This window comes from Lampetra fluviatilis, chromosome 66 (genome assembly GCF_964198595.1).
Source record: "Lampetra fluviatilis chromosome 66, kcLamFluv1.1, whole genome shotgun sequence".
In the NCBI taxonomy this organism is placed as follows: Eukaryota; Metazoa; Chordata; class Hyperoartia; order Petromyzontiformes; family Petromyzontidae; genus Lampetra; species Lampetra fluviatilis.
Genome location: NC_136340.1, coordinates 168,123 through 185,138, shown reverse-complemented (window position 1 = coordinate 185,138; position 17,016 = coordinate 168,123). Strand labels below are relative to the sequence as shown.

The window sequence follows — 17,016 nt, the reverse complement described above, 5'->3', positions numbered from 1 at the left end:
GTAGAAGCGAGGGGTGGAGTGGGGAGCGAGGGGGTCGAGGCGAGGGGGTCGAGGCGAGGGGGTCGAGGCGAGGGGGTAGAGAGCGAGGGGGTAGAAGCGAGGGGGTAGAAGGGAGGGGGTAGAGGGGAGGGGGTAGAGGGAGCGAGCGGATAGGGAGCGAGGGGGTAGAGAGCGAGGGGGTAGAGGTGAGGGGGTAGAGGCGAGGGGGTCGAGGCGAGGGGGTAGAAGCGAGGGGTGGAGTGGGGAGCGAGGGGGTCGAGGCGAGGGGGTCGAGGCGAGGGGGTCGAGGCGAGGGGGTAGAGAGCGAGGGGGTAGACGCGAGGGGGTAGAAGGGAGGGGGTAGAGGGGAGGGGGTAGAGGGAGCGAGCGGATAGGGAGCGAGGGGGTAGAGAGCGAGGGGGTAGAGGTGAGGGGGTAGAGGCGAGGGGGTCGAGGCGAGGGGGTAGAAGCGAGGGGTGGAGTGGGGAGCGAGGGGGTCGAGGCGAGGGGGTCGAGGCGAGGGGGTAGAAGCGAGGGGTGGAGTGGGGAGCGAGGGGGTCGAGGCGAGGGGGTCGAGGCGAGGGGGTCGAGGCGAGGGGGTCGAGGCGAGGGGGTCGAGGCGAGGGGGTCGAGGCGAGGGGGTCGAGGCGAGGGGGAAGGGCGGGGAGCGAGCAATGACTAAGCTCCCCTGAGTCGTCCACTCAGGATGAGTCGCCCACACAGGCTGAGTCGACCTAGGGGAGGACCAGGACGAGTGCTAACCGCTGCGCCACCGCTCTCCCCCCACACTCACCCAGTGGTGGTGATGATGGTGATGTGATGATGGTGGTGATGGTGGTTATAGTGGTGATGGTGATGTGATGGTGGTGGTGATGTGATGGTGGTGATGATGATGGTGGTGATGATGATGGTGGTGATGATGATGGTGGTGATGATGGTGGTGGTGATGGTGGTAATGATGATGGTGGTGGTGAGGATAGTGATGGTGATGATGATGGTGGTGATGAAGATGATGGTGGTGATGATGATGGTGGTGATGTGATGATGGTGATGATGATGGTAGTGATGATGATGGTGGTGATGATAATGATGGTGATGATGGTGGTGATTATGATGATGGTGGTGATGATGATGGTGGTAATGTGATGATGATGATGATGGTGGTGATGATGGTGATGATGATGATGGTAGTGATGATGATGGTGGTGATGATGATGATGGTGATGATGATGGTGGTGATTATGATGATGGTGGTGATGATGATGGTGGTGATGTGATGATGATGGTGGTGGTGATGATGATGGTGGTGATGTGATGATGGTGGTGGTGATGATGGTTATAGTGGTGATGATGGTGGTGGTGATGATGACGATACTGGTGATGATGATGGTGGTGTGGGTGGATATAGTGGTGATGTGGTTATGATGGTGATGATGATGGTGGTGATGATGGGGTTGATGTGATGATGGTGATGATGACGATGGTAGTGATGATGATGGTGGTGATGATGATGGTGGTGATGATGATGGTGGTGATGTGATGATGGTGGTGATGATGATGGTGGTGATGATGGTGATGATGACGATGTTAGTGATGATGATGGTGGTGATGATGATGGTGGTGATGATGATGGTGGTGATATGATGATTATGGTGGTGATGATGATGGTGGTGATGATGGTGATGATGGTAGTGATGGCAGGGAGCGGGAGTTCCATCCCCGCTCACGGAGCAACCCCAGTGGGGAATATTTGAACCGGTCCTGGGCCTCCCCTAGGTAGGCTCAGCCTCAAAATGAGAACCTGGTGTGGTGTGTAAACATCACCACTGGGGAGACAAAGGCGGCTGGGCGTGGTGTTAGCCACCCACCCCCTCGTGTGCCGTGCCGGCCTTTATAGGTGCTCGCTCACAGCACTTGCCCCAACAGTCTGTTTCAGGCTATACGGGGGACCTTTGTCTTTGTGTGTTTGTGTCTGGGCATCTTTCCAATCCTGTCCTGTGGTCCGGGCGGTTGTGATGTCATCATATCGGGCAGTTTTCACACAAACCCCACCCTCCCTCAACAGATCGCTTGGTAGATCATCTCTGCCCGGCGTTTGGCCGAGTCTCGGGAAGTCTCTCTGAACTTGTCTCAACCGATGGCGAATTCGCCAGCCCACTCACAGGGAGCAGCTGCATCCTTCCAATATCCGAGGCGAGGCAGCCCCAGCAAGGGGGCGTGTCCAGCAAGGGGCGTGTCTACAATCTTTCCCCACGATGCAATCTTCCCCCAACTAAAACCATCTTTTTTATTTTACCAGGTAAAGCCCACTGAGAGCTCAATGTGCGAATTTATAACAGGCAAATACTCAAAACGGATGTTTGTTTTAAATTTGGAGGAATAAACCAGAGGAAAAATCCACGGGACCACGGGTAGAACATATAAACTCCAAATATACAGCAGCAGGCGTCGGGGTTGGGATCGAACCCACTCCTCCTTGCAGCCACCACACAACTCTGCAAAACCTCCGGGCGAATTCTGCCGTAAGCCTCATTCTCCAAAGCGGGATGTTGTAGATGGTGGGAGTGGGCCTGCTGCTTTCCCTCAACCAGCCCGAGCACCTCCTCTGTCAGCCAGGATCTCTGGTGAGGTCTGGAATGTGCCCAAATGCAGCCATTGCAGCTGCATGAGCCACAGTCCTGCACATCAGCTTGCAATTTTTGTCAGCTAGCCGAGACCAGGCCACTGGGGGTTTGAATGCGACCCCTAGGTGGATACCCACCACCGCAGTGGAAGAATGGCAGGCGCATCTTACAGATGGGGGCAGATCAGCTCCACGGTAGGTCCTGGTGTCAAAAACATGGGCCCGCAATCGCTGCTCTGTCACTATGTAGTCCAGCAGATGTTCTTGCTTAGACCCGGCGTGTATCCATGGTGTTGCGTGGATGTGTAATGTAGTAACTCGGCGGGAGACGACTTCATGGGTAGCACACTCTTTATTTCACCAACTTCGTTTCACAGGTGACTAACACCCACTGTAGTATCTCGGGTGACTAACACCCACTTGGTTACTCGGGTGACTAACACCCACTTGGTTACTCGGGTGACTAACACCCACTTAGTTACTCGGGTGACTAACACCCACTTAGCTACTCGGGTGACTAACACCCACTGAGCTACTCGGGTGACCAACACCCACTTAGCTACTCGGGTGACTAACACCCACTGAGCTACTCGGGTGACCAACACCCACTTAGCTACTCGGGTGACTAACACCCACTGAGCTACTCGAACACGGGCTCTTACGCCCCGTAGCCTCTCGGAACACACCCAGCCGGGGTGTTCCTCTCGACCCTGGGTCCCACAGTCCCGACCCACATGGGCGTCGGACCACAGGTCCCACAGTCTCGCCTCCGAGCCACACAGGGCCCCAGTCCCAACAAGGACAGCGGGACTAGGGGTCTCAGGGCACTACCTCTTCCCTCCGTCTTCGATCTTCAACTGGTTAACAACAACCCCGAGTGCTCTCGCGCGTCACCCTTTATACACTCCCTGCGGACGTCGCTGAGAGCACTCATCCCATTTGACCAATCACCGGGCGCTGGCTACGTTCCTGTTTTCCCACAGTGTCAGCGCGCCTCACCACTCACGCCGCGCCGCCCCGTGATCTCTCACTCCCGGCGCGCGCGTCCACACCACGCCCCCAACGCGTGCCCAACCCCGCACCCCGTGCCGCCCCGTGATCCATCACTGTCGGCGCACGTCAACACCACCACTACATCACCCCCTACCACATAGCTCGCAGCCGACCCGGCTGCTATAAAAATATACAACACCCCCTCCCATGTGTGCCCCGTAACACAACAACAACATAACAACATAACACAACACGAACACCGCCATCCGCAAAAACCAGCAATGCCACCACAACAACAGAACAATATTTACAATCCGGCGAGTGACAACAATAAATGTGTATGCAAAGAAATATATATATATTTTTTTCTTTCTTCTGACTCGTGCAGCGTCCCATTCTTCCCGAGCGTCCCTTGAACGGGACATTACCCCGGCAGAGGGGGAACACGGCGGTGAGCCCGGGTTTAAAAATTGTATTAAAAATTTTTTTTTCTTGTCATGAAAAGTGTTGTGTCCTAGTCCGAGTCCGCCTTGCCGTTCCGTCGTACGGCACCAGACGCGGTTGACCGTCCGGTGGTGCCGGCAGTTCAGGAAGGCACGGGCCAGGCATCGGGGATCCGCGCGTGCCGCGGGGTTCCGGTTCCCGACGGTCAACTGCCGTCAGGCCCGAGACACCTGGGGGTGGGTCAGGTGGAGACACGTGAGGATCAGCCTGCGACACATCCCTCCCCGAGTCGACGGTCACATCACACGCTCGGTCGTTACAGCACAAAACGGGGTCACGCGGTGCCGCGTAGAGTTTCAGTCGGGAGGGGTGCACGTACCAACGGCGTTTTTCCCATTTAATCTGTATACTCTGGGGTCGTGCAACCCGCACAATTTCCACCGGTCCCCTCCATGGTCTCAACAATTTGGGGGACGTAGCCAACGGTGCATGTGGACAATGCAGCCAGGCCTTATCGCCTGGTTTCCAATCGTGCGTATGCACCCTCCGTCCATGCAATCTCTCGTTCGCGATCTGCCGAGACTGCGAATTCAATCTCGCAGCCTCTCGCGCTTCAGCCAATTTGGCGATATTAAACTTGATGTGGTCTGCCAATTTAGATTTTGCACGTGGCTGGGAAATCCCCAGTTGGACGTCCATGGCCGGATCGGCCTCCCGCCCATACATAAGAAAAAATGGGGAAAACCCCGTCGCCGCATGAGGGGCCATTCGATAGGCCGCGAGCACCCCCGGTACCTGTAAGTCCCAATCAACCTGATCGTCGCAGACCTGTTGGCACAGCATAGACGTAATCGTCCTGTTCAGACGTTCAACGATTCCGTCAGTCTGCGGGTGGTACGGGGAGGTACGCACTTTCTTTGTACCCAACAGGTCGCACACCTCGCGCAACAAAACGCTCGAAAAATTCTTCCCTTGGTCCGTCAGCAAGCGTTCAGGGGCGCCCTTGTCCAAAACATAACCTTGGACAAAGGCGTCCGCCACTGCCGCAGCCGACTGGTTGGCGAGTGGCCATGCCATGGGCCAGCGGGTGAAATACTCTACGCCAACCAGTAGGAACTTATTTCCCCTAGGTGTAGTAGGAAAGGGCCCCAAGATGTCTAACGCAACCAATTCGTTTGTGCGCGAAACCTGAATGGATTGCAGCGGTGGGTTAGCCGCTACTGGTGGCGGCTTCCTTTGAGCGCACCTCACACATCCCTTAAGAATGTTCGCCACGTCGTTGCCCATCCCCGGCCAATAATAGTCTCGCTGGATTAGGGCGAGCGTTTTGTGAAACCCCAAATGCATGAGTCGCTCATGAGCAGCCAGAACGAGCCTACCCCGCATAGCAAATGGCACAACGAGCGCGTGACGCCGGGACATGTTGTCCCACTTCATCAAGAGGCCCTGTCTGCACACCCAGGAACCGACCCGCGTTTCCACCCCCTCGGGAGCGTCAACCTTCCGACGTAGCGTGAGTAGGGAGATGTCGGCCATTTGGAGACGGCCCCACTCGATGAGAGGCAACGCTAACAGCGAGTCCCTCCCCGTGGGAGCGTCGACCCCCGTAGTATCAGTGGCGGCAAGCACAACTTCCGCGGGGACGGCGACAGGGGGTTTACACCGCGCCGATCCCAGCAGACATGCACATTCCGTGCGCGGCGGCAACCGCGACAAGGCATCCGCGTTCGAGTGGCGCAATCCCTTGCGGTAAATCGTCGTGAATTGGTAGTCCTGAAGGACCTCCAACCAACGGGACAATTGGCCGGATGGCTGCGCCACCGGCATAGCGTACTGGAGAGCCGCATGGTCCGTACAAACCGTAAAATGACGGCCGTAAAGATACAGCCTGAATTGCTGTATAAAAAACACAATCGCCAGCAATTCACGACGTGTCACACAGTAGCGTTGTTCCGCAGGGGACAGAACCCTGCTACCGTAGGCGACCACCCGTTCAACCCCCCCGACCACCTGTGAGAGCACTCCCCCGATACCCGTGTTACTGGCATCCGTGTCGAGTAAAAACGGTTGCGTGAAATCGGGGTAACACAAGGGGGGAGCCTGCACCAAGGTGTCACGAAGGGAGCAGAACGCAGCCTCCTCTTCCGGCCCCCAGTGAAACCGCACACCTTTAGTCGTCAAAGCGTGCAGGGGCCTGGCTATGGTGGCAAACTGCTTGACAAAACGCCGGTAATAGGAGGCGAATCCTATGAAGCTGCGGACTTCAGTGACCGAGGTTGGCGTTGGCCATGAGCTGACGCATTGCGTCTTAGCAGGGTCTGTCGAGATCCCTGAACGACTAACGATATGGCCCAAGTACCTGACCGATTCCCGAAGCAGAAAACATTTAGCCGGTTTAAATTTAAGCTTAGCGGAACGCATCCTGAGGAACACCGCTCTCAGTCGCTGGAGGTGCTCCTCAAAAGTCCGGCTGAAAACGATGATATCATCGAGGTAAATCAAACAGGTGTCCCATTGGAGGCCTGACAAAACCAATTCCATGAGCCTCTGGAACGTGGCGGGAGCGGAATGTAAGCCCATGGGCAATCGGTTGAATTCAAATAGGCCTCCCGGTGTCCGGAAAGCGGTTTTTGGTTTCGACTCGTCATCGAGGGGCAATTGCCAAAATCCCGAAAGCAGATCGAGCGTCGAAAAAAACTGTGCTCCCGCCAAGGCATCCAGCGACTCATCCATCCTGGGGAGCGGATACGCATCGGCCATAGAGATTTTGTTTAGGCGGCGGAAATCGACACAGAACCGCAAGGACCCGTCCTGTTTTTTAACTAGGACGATAGGAGCACCCCACGGACTGGAAGAGGGCGAAATGATGTCGGCCGCCAACATGTCATTAACCGCCGACTGCACATGCTCCTTCTCGGCTGGGCTGAGCCGGAAGGGATTCTGTCGAATAGGAGCCGCGTCCCCCGTAGCTATGTGGTGGCGCAACAGGTCTGTGCAGCCAATATCGTACTTGTGACTGCTAAACACGTCAGCAAACTCGAGTAGCAAGCCCCTCAATGCTCCCAACTGCACACTGGACAGGTTACTAGACCCGGCACACAACGAGTCCACCCACTCTGTCCCCTCCTTACTTTGAGGATGCGTCTCGGCACTCAATCCCGCGTGAGCAACGAGCTGTTCCTCGACGGGTAGCGGCGCGGCGTGAGCCAGCACCGTTCCCTGTGTAATTACGGCCGGCCGCGACCCCGTATTCAAGACCATAACGAACGGCTCACTGTCCCCCCTCACCATGGTCTGAGCTACCGCCAAGTCGAGGCCCCCTTTTGCTCTGTTAGACGGCCCCAACAAAACTCCCTGTGCCCCCGCATCCACCCCGAGGGGTTTTCTCAACCGAAGGGGTACCAACATTTGCGATCCCGGGGGCACCCGTACAGTCTGAGTTGCCAGCGCCTGCACCGTCGCACAAACCGTGCGTATTTTAGTAGGGCTCGTCAAAAACGCAACCCGCCGTCCCGATGGAAGCTCAATGCAGGCTTGATCTATGAGAATTTTGATGGGCATTTTGGACAGAAAGTCCGTACCTAGCAAACAAGGAACGGCCAGCGATGATGATACAAAAATAGGACCCGCCAATTTGATATCGCCAATACAAATAGTCGCCCGAATCTGGCCGATGATTCCCAAGGATCCCCCGTTCGCCGCGTAAAATGGTACGTCCACCGGCAGAAGGGGTCGACATTGGACGGGAAGAATGTTATAAATAAGGTCCGAAATGATAGTGGCCGACGCACCCGTGTCCACAAGCACCCGGACCTCAACCCCGTCAATAAACCCTGTTACCACGGACGACCCGGCCGACGCAGCCACCATCCTGTGGGCCAATTCGGACCATTCGACTGCTTCCGGGCCGTGTACGAACCCCCCTCGCCGAACCGAACCCCCGGTACCTTTATGCGGTCCCCGCACCGCCAAGCGGCGACCCAAACGTGCCGTGTATGGGGACCGAGCGCGTGAGGTGCCGCGACTTGCCGGGTTTAGTTGTGATGACTTGTGGCCCCGGTCGTCGTCCGGACGTGGTCCCGTGGCGTGCTGACGCGGAGCCCGGCACCCGGCTGCGACGTGACCCCGAAGGCCGCAGTTGTAGCAGACGACGAGGGACGTCGTAGGTTTCGGTTGCTCCAGCTTGCGGGATGAACGTGTAGGCGAACGACCTCCCGTTCTCCACTCCCCCGGTCTCGATACAGTGAAGGCCTCCTCCCGAGCTGCAGCAGGCTGAGGCTCGGCGACCGTGGCAGCCACTGCCCCGTTCCCCGCCGATGCGCAGATGACCGTTGGCTTGCGCTTGAGGACCTCGTATGCGTGAATACTCGTGGCAATCCCCAGGGAGCAGATGTCCATTTCGTCCGCCACATTGATGGGGACTCCCAAGCCGTGAGCCAATGCCAACAGCTGCTCCGTCACCATGGCGTCCTTCCCCTCCTTGTCCATGCGGGGAAAAGCTGCGTCCGCCAGGGCGAGCAGCGCCGTGCGATAGGCGAGCGTTGTTTCTCCAACCACCTTTCGCCGATCGTAGAACTGGTGGCGACAGGTCGAGGGCGGCCCGAACACTTTAGCCATTAGGTGTAGCGCGGCCTGGAGCGTTGAGCGGGACGACCTAGGGGCCGATGTGAAGGCCGCAAGCGCGTCGTCGTCGAGCATCGCCGGCAGCGCGCGCAGGGCAGTGGTGTCGGACCACCCCGACATTTCTTGATGTGCGAGGAACCTTCATTGGAAGGCTCCCCAGTCGCCCCCGTCTGCCTTGAACGCCGACAGCGCGGGCAATCGTTGCTGGAGGACCCGGTCGTCGTCGTTGTCGAAACGATTTTCCCGCGCGCCGCTGTGGTTGTAGAAAATGTTGGCTCCGTCTGCAGGCGCATAATGGAGGGCTCCGGCGCGCGCCGATGACGCGGGCCGCTCCGAGTGGAGCTCTCCGCCCACGTGGTGTCCGCGCTTCCCGCCAATTAATGGCGGACCCTCAAAAACGGCGCCAACTTCAAAACTTTTGGCGCGAAGCGCCTTCTGGCGGGATCCCTCCAGCCGCGCCGCCTCCTCCAACCCCGCAGCCGTCCCTCCGCCCGCTAGACCGGAGATCTCCGCCAAAACAGCAGCAGCGGCGAGCAGCAACTCCGCCAGGCGGGAGTGTGCGTCCTGCAGGCTGGTGTCGGAGGCGAGCGGAGCGTCGGCCATCGCCGCGAAGTGCTGCATCGGCGGCAACTCCTCGTCCTCTCCTCCCGAGGTTGGTGTCTCCGGTACGCCGTCGTCTTCCCGATCTCGCTCGTGGGTACGGGTAGTCTTCCTAGTATCCATTCTTCTTGAAGACAGGTTTACTTCTGACGCCAGTTGTAATGTAGTAACTCGGCGGGAGACAACTTCACGGGTAGCACACTCTTTATTTCACCAACTTCGTTTCACAGGTGACTAACACCCACTGTAGTATCTCGGGTGACTAACACCCACTTGGTTACTCGGGTGACTAACACCCACTTGGTTACTCGGGTGACTAACACCCACTTAGTTACTCGGGTGACTAACACCCACTTAGCTACTCGGGTGACTAACACCCACTGAGCTACTCGGGTGACCAACACCCACTTAGCTACTCGGGTGACTAACACCCACTGAGCTACTCGGGTGACCAACACCCACTTAGCTACTCGGGTGACTAACACCCACTGAGCTACTCGAACACGGGCTCTTACGCCCCGTAGCCTCTCGGAACACACCCAGCCGGGGTGTTCCTCTCGACCCTGAGTCCCACAGTCCCGAGTCACATGGGCGTCGGACCACGGGTCCCACAGTCTCGCCTCCGAGCCACACAGGGCCCCGGTCCCAACAAGGACAGCGGGACTAGGGGTCTCAGGGCACTACCTCTTCCCTCCGTCTTCGATCTTCAACTGGTTAACAACAACCCCGAGTGCTCTCGCGCGTCACCCTTTATACACTCCCTGCGGACGTCGCTGAGAGCACTCATCCCATTTGACCAATCACCGGGCGCTGGCTACGATCCTGTTTTCCCACAGTGTCAGCGCGCCTCACCACTCACGCCGCGCCACCCCGTGATCTCTCACTCCCGGCGCGCGCGTCCACACCACGCCCCCAACGCGTGCCCAACCCCGCACCCCGTGCCGCCGCGTGATCCATCACTGTCGGCGCACGTCAACACCACCACTACAGATGCGCCAATGCTGGAATAATGTGTTGGTGATTACAAGCATGCAGCTTTGGTAATTACAAACAGAGCATATGGCGCCTGTGCAGGACTGCCCCGGCCTGAAACAATATGTGGGACTCTGCAAGCCTCTCCTCGGCACACTGCTTAACAAGGGGGCGATGTTGAATAACCCTTGCCAGGACTTTTCCCGGCCTCGCACGTAGGAGGGAGATGCCCCGGCAGTTGTTACAATCAGTGCCACCCCCTTCTTAAAAAAATGGGGACCACCAGGGTATCATTCCACCGTGGTTGTTGTGGTTGCCGGTCGCTAATACCGTGGTGGCGGTGAGCAGTGCCATTGGGGCGAAAGCCGATGCCAATCGGCGGTTTCCCTCACGGGCGCTCACAGCCGCCACAGTGACCAACAGGGGCTCTGGACGTGTGCCAGGGGCTGGTGACCCCCTCCACCATCAACTCAATCGCCAACAAGTCTGAAAGAAAAGAACAAGCTTCTGCCAGAGGCCCTAGGGGCGACAGGCGTCTAAGACATTTCCCAGCCAACCCCATTTGGCAGAGGCAGGAAACTGACCTCCCCTCCTCCCCAGCCTCCCCTCCTCTCTGTGTCTCGGGGTTCCTGCGGAATCAGCAGCAACGCTTGAGTAGCGGTCGCAGCAGAAGATGGGCGGCGTTCTCTGTTGAGTGAGAAGTCGTGACGAATGCCGTCAACGCGGGGCGACCGGACGTCGATCGTCGATCTCTCGGTCCCCAGAAGCAACAACAACAACACGAACCATGCCAAACAATAACGCGCAAGATATAATGATGAGCTGGGAAAATTAATTAATTAATTAATCACGCAGAGTCAGCGAGGGACCGTTGCGCCAAACGCGTGACCTCTTTCGGCAGCATTCAAATGAACTGCTGTTACTGCCGTGTCTTGAATGATTTGTTTGACCCACGGATAATGGAGGGGGTGGTACCGTGGGGGTGGTACCATGGGGGTGGTACCATGGGGGTGGTACCATGGAGATGGTACCATGGGGGTGGTACCAGTTCTTTGAGTGGTTGCAGTCCTCACTTTGAACGTCGACCGCCAACTGAAGTTGCGCAATTTGCTGCTGGAGTTTGCGCATCACGACGGGGGTGTAACACCACAGGGCCGTCTCCTCTCGAACTGAGCTCTTGATCGCCAGCAGACCGCTTGCAGATGCAACGGTGAGATTTCTCACGAAGATGAACCATCGTATTGCCAAGCAGCCGTCTTTGGACATCGTCTGTAGAAGGACTGGCAGCTGATCCAATTCAGCTTGAAGCGATTTCCAGGCCTCCGCACCGCACAACAACAAAACTGATGAAACACAGTCCTGGTAGAACTCTCAATTTAATGTCCAGACTTAAATGTTTCTGGGACCAAATGCGGTTCAGACCGTTCATTATTCCTGAAGCCACGCCGATCCGCACATGACATCAGGGTCTAAATCGTCAATCAGTGGTCTGTGCAGATTCCAGGCAGATTAAATTCCTCCACTGCTTCGATAGCGTCGCTGTTGTATGCGCAGGGAGCTTCTGGAGGGTCCGAAGGCCCAGTTCTGCCATGGAAACATTTCGTCACAATTTTCTTGCATCGTTGTGGAAACGACTGCTGTGTGAATGTTTCAGGCTTCTCAACAAACGAAGCTGCATCATCATCAGCGTAGCCGAGGTCAGCGAAGTGGTTGCTGGCCAATCCTGACTCCGAGGTCGTGGGTCTCGTTTTCAGAGATGCCGTTGATCGCCCGACAGCACCGGTGCGAGGACGCATCCTTGGCGTTCTCCAGATGTGGCCTCGAATCATGGCGAATGTCGGACCCGACATGAACTCTTGTGCTCGTGCCGGCATGCAGATCTTTCACAAGAGACCAGCAGGATGTCAGGGACCCCAATCCCTCCGAAGGCAGAGACCAGAAAGCCGATCGATCCACAGAGTCAAAAGCCCCCTTCAAATCAATCTTAAGCGACATGCAATGGGCAATCGAAATCACGGTGCAGTTCTGCAAGTAGGCGGAGTGCAAGCACAGCATCCATTGTAGATCGACCAGCTGTGAATCCTGATTGCTGTGGGCGGTGGTGTTTTTCAACAGTTCTGGAGAAACCCCATTTAGCCCAGCTGCTTTGCTGTTTTTAAGTTTCATGATGGCAATACTGAATTTGCTCTGATGTATGATAAAGGGTCTGTGTTGGTTTGACAGTCGGTGTCAGCATTGTTTGCAGTTGCAGTGTCTAAAAATTCGGGACATATGTAGCGTCAATGATTCAGACAGAGTTTATAGGAGGCACTTTCTTTATTAACAACTGTCACGGTCTCGTTCGCACACCCTCCACAGGAGCTCAGCCTAGCCTGTACATAACACGAGCCGTCTAACACTGACGGCGTTGACTTAGATAGCCAACTACTCTCCTTCGTAGCAGAGACGTTTAGCGTCAATGGCGGCGAGATGACAGCAACGATGAGACAAGTCCATTCTCAGAACCAGCAGCCTCGAGCTCCCGCTCTGGGCTCCTTTTATGCTCCCAGCGTGGCCTGGCTCCTCCCTGACCGCGCCTCCCTTCTCGAACTTGCGAGCAGGTTCCAGGGGCCTCCAGCTGGGGTCCTCCATGACCCTTACCCTCGTTCCTCCCCTCTGCCAACACACCGTGCTCACCCTCACCGGCATGTGCACCATCTGTCCACCACAGTTGCCGCCGCTGTCCACCAGCCGGCGCTATTATATACAACACTTGCATCTGCTGGTTTCAAGTTTCAAGTTTCATTTATTTGGTATCGCCCTGTGAGCCATGCGGCGGATGGTGGATGTTCTGTGGTGTTGCGTAATGCTCAGTCCATCTTATGAGGACTTCCTCCAATGATGAGCAAGGATAGCCATCTGATTTGGTGTCACGAGCCATGGCGGTGTCCGAGACGTTTGATGACGGAAAAAGCTGTCCTCAAGTCGTTGTGTGACAGTCCCTAACTCAACTTCATCAGCCACGGAGTTCGGCTACACTTCTTGGTCAGCTTTTGCTTGAGCTCTGAAAATGTCCTGAAACCTGCGATGTTCCTTGGTGTTCATCAGTCTGCCGTGCAGCTGCCTTCTGTTTCATAACCTGGAAGGTCTAATCAGATAGCCAGGGGTTACGAAAAGGCTTTCAGAGGCCTACTGTAGCCTCAGCAGCCAGTGTAATGGAGTCTCGTACCTGGGGCTAAACACATTCGACATCAATGTCTTCTGGTGAGATGGTGAATGCTGTCAAGTGAGACTCAACTGCCCTGGAGAGAATCTACTAGCCAGGAAATTGGCTGTCCCCGAGTCTTTGGACATCGCACCGCTTAATGGCTGAAGAATGCATTGGTATTGGGAAGCCGAGAGCAACTCGTGCGACAACCAGGCAGTGGTCAGTGTTAGCCGGTGCCTCTGCTCCACTGAAACCCAGTATGACTTAAAGGTGGTCCTGTCCTTGGAAAGGATATGATATATTGATTTAGTTGTGTGGCCATTGTTTTGAGATCCAAGTTGGTCAGTGGATATTTAGTCTCACGATACCTCGGATTATCAGGACAGAAGTCTGGCAGTGTTGTCGTTGGGAATCAAAATGCCCTATGACAGATTTGAAGCCGTTGCGGTGAGTGCCTGTAAATATCCACAGATCATGATTGTGTCATTGCCTTGGGATAGAAAGTAGCGAGCCACTGAATCATCATAGAAGTAGTCTTTTTCATCAGGGCTTAACTTTTAAGTTGGTTTATATACAACGACCAACAGATGTTCACGCCAATGTTGCATCCTGGCCAGTAAGATTCGTGGTAAAACGGGGATGTCTACTATACATGCGATTTGTTGAGAGGCATGCTGATGATGAGTGACAACATTTCGGAATCCAGGATGTTTGCGCAGTCAATGTTGGCTTCATCACATAGCCGTGAGCCTGGCCTCAGTAATACTGGCGACTACGATATTATATTCAGCCCAGTTGGTTTACGATGAAATCTCGGTATCCTGTCCCATTCGTGGTGAGCATATTCCAGACAACAATCGACAGGAATGGGCTTGACTGTCTTTGGTGTCCTTGCTGGCAACTCCATTGTGCGCATAACCTTCCCCAAGTGGGAATTTTAAGCTATGCAGGTCATCCAAGCGTTTGCCTGCACGTTGTTGTATTTTTCATATTGCACGTCAGGATGTGCATGCATAATGCAAGTGCATCGTGCATTCGTTCGTGTATGTTGATTAACTGTGAATAACCCAACCAATAATAGATACCCGTTGTCATTTATATGCATACTCGCCTTTTGTCCGTCCAAGGACGGGTGTATTGCAGTAAATCTGAAACTTGCAAGCGAAAAGCAGACCAGCGACGTGATATATTCATTGCATCAATTCGTGTGCAATTTGTAAGGCCGCCGTGACACAGACCTATTTCATTTATAGGTTATAATCCCTTTTTCATCATGACGTCCTTTTTATTTCGCTGTCTCAACAGCGTGACGGAGATCGCGTGACGTGAGGGTTCTGCCTTTGTAGTGAGGGTTGTAAGTTGACCCTGAGGAGGGGGAGGAGGACGTCACCTGTTTATGATTATTCATGAGGGGGGCTCGTAAATGTAAAGTGACGTCACCTGCTCATGATTATTAATGAGGGGCTGGTCCATGTGGAGTGACGTCATGCGTGTTGCACACTGACATTCTTGGGTAGATATCGTAGTAAACATTACCCCCCCCCTCTCTGGTCCTCGCACCTGATTGGCTCACAAGTGACGACATCACATTTGTCCCTCCTCTATTTCAGACAGAAACAGGAAGATTTTTCCACAACTCTGGCTGTCACCTGATGATGCTGGTCGTAGTTGCTGGCGAAACATCGTTCTCGAATTGTAAATGTTGTGGGTTTACTCTCCGATACACCTATGTGCTGAACTAGTAATGAATTGGCATGTTTTATTCACGTGACAAAGCTGTGGACTGAGTGCGTTGAAGGCCCAGGACTTCACGCACTCCAGTCAGCGTGCCTGGGCCCTGCTACGACATTTGGGTGCTGCTAACCCAATGGAGAACACCAGTCCGCAAGAGTCCTGCCCAACTTTATAGCCTCCAAAAGAGTTGAGAACACAAAACGACCGCTCCACAAACACATTGAGAGATCCATTGCCAATTAGACCAAACAATGGCCTCAATATCTCTTCTCAATGCGTCCACCGCCATCAGCACAGAGGGAGTGAGGGAGGGTGTGGCTGAAATGAAGAAAAGCAAGGCTGCCGGCAAAGGTGGTATCCCTCTAGAAGGGATGCCAATGGCTGGCAAACCTGGACACAAAACCCATGAAAACTGGATGCAACATAATGGCGGGAGGCGACGGTCATTGCAATACTCAAACCGGGCAAGCCAACCGATGACCCGGGAAGCTACAGGCCGATATCGCTCCTGTGCACGACCTTTAAACTCCTGGAACGCAACATCCTCTGGAGAATCGGCCCCCTCGTCAAGTCGGTGATCCCTGAAGAACCAGTGCAGTGATTCCGGCCTCAACGCAGCAGCTGCTGTGACCAAGTTTTGGCTCATTGCACATCGAGGCTGGATTCTTGAAGAAATCCCATACCGGCACAGCCTTTATGGACTTGTCATCAGCCTATGGCAGTCTGGGTTAAGGGCTTGATGTTGAATCTTGCAAGAACCATTCCTGACCTCGACACAATACGCCTCTCACGTGTCACGATGCTGAGCAACAGGCGACTGCGTGTCGATATGGGCAACAAAGTCAGTTAACCCCAGTTCCTCAACCATGGATTGCCGCAAGGTTAATGCCAATGCTCTTCAATGTCTGCACCAGTAACATGCCACCAACCGGCTGATGCAAATTTTGCTATGCGGATGACCTTCACTGGCAACGCAAGCAGCCACTTCCAATGACAACGAATCTACTCTGAACCCAGATCTAAACACTATGGGTGAATACAGTCAGCCCGCGACTTACAAAGTCCCACTTACGAACACCCATACTTACGAACCAGCTTCCATGAAATATAAAAAAAATACTGACTTAAAACGCGAACTCGCAATTGCAAACTGAACCGTTGAACTGCTTTGTTCAGCTGAGCAATCCTCCGCGAGATGGTAATGAGTCTGTCTCGCGCTGGGAGTGAGTGCGTGTGTGTGTTAAAGTGTGAGTGTGTGGGGAGGCTGCGTTGGCTGGGCCATGTAGCCCGCATGCCAAGTCACCGCATGCCTAAACAGCTTTTGTTCGGCCGGATCGAGGGGGCTTAACGGGCAAAGCACGGGCGAGAGAAAGAGAACAACAACGGAGGGCGGAGGAGCGACGCTCACAGCAAGTTGGCACAGTAGGGGGCACAGGTGGTGCATCAGCCAGTCATCTCAGTCAGTCGACCCGTGGCACCTGGGTCTGCCCTGTGACCTCCTGCCAGCGGGCGTTCGACACTTCACGTGGCCTCAAGGTGCACATAGCCTGGCACAAGCGTCGTGGTGACGTCACCGCCACTTAGTGGGGAATGGCGGTTGTTGTGTGGGGAGGGGAAGCGTAGTGGTTAGCGCTGCGCTGCGCTATGAAAGCGGCGACCCGATTCTTGCTCACGGCCAACGCGAGTACCAGGTGTGGTGTGTAAACATCGCCACTGGGGAGACAAAGGCGGCCGGATGTGGTGTTGGCCACCTGCCCCCTCGTGTGCCGTACCGGCCTTCATAGGTGCTCGCTAACAGCACTTGGCCTTTGTGTGCGCGTGTGTCTGTGGAGTGGGGGGGGGGCTGGTGTAGTGCAATCGT

General features: G+C 55.3%; 1 protein-coding gene across 1 annotated transcript in view; it reads right to left on the bottom strand.

Annotated features, from left to right (window-relative positions):
• LOC144952239 (dermatopontin-like) overlaps window positions 1-10,840 on the bottom strand; it is a 31,853-nt gene extending 21,013 nt beyond the window's left edge. Inside the window, exon 1 of the mRNA XM_078882664.1 lies at window positions 10,819-10,840. The gene's annotated coding sequence lies outside the window, so the exon portion shown is untranslated. The remainder of the gene's footprint in view (window positions 1-10,818) is intronic.
• Between the last annotated feature and the right edge of the window lie 6,176 nt (window positions 10,841-17,016).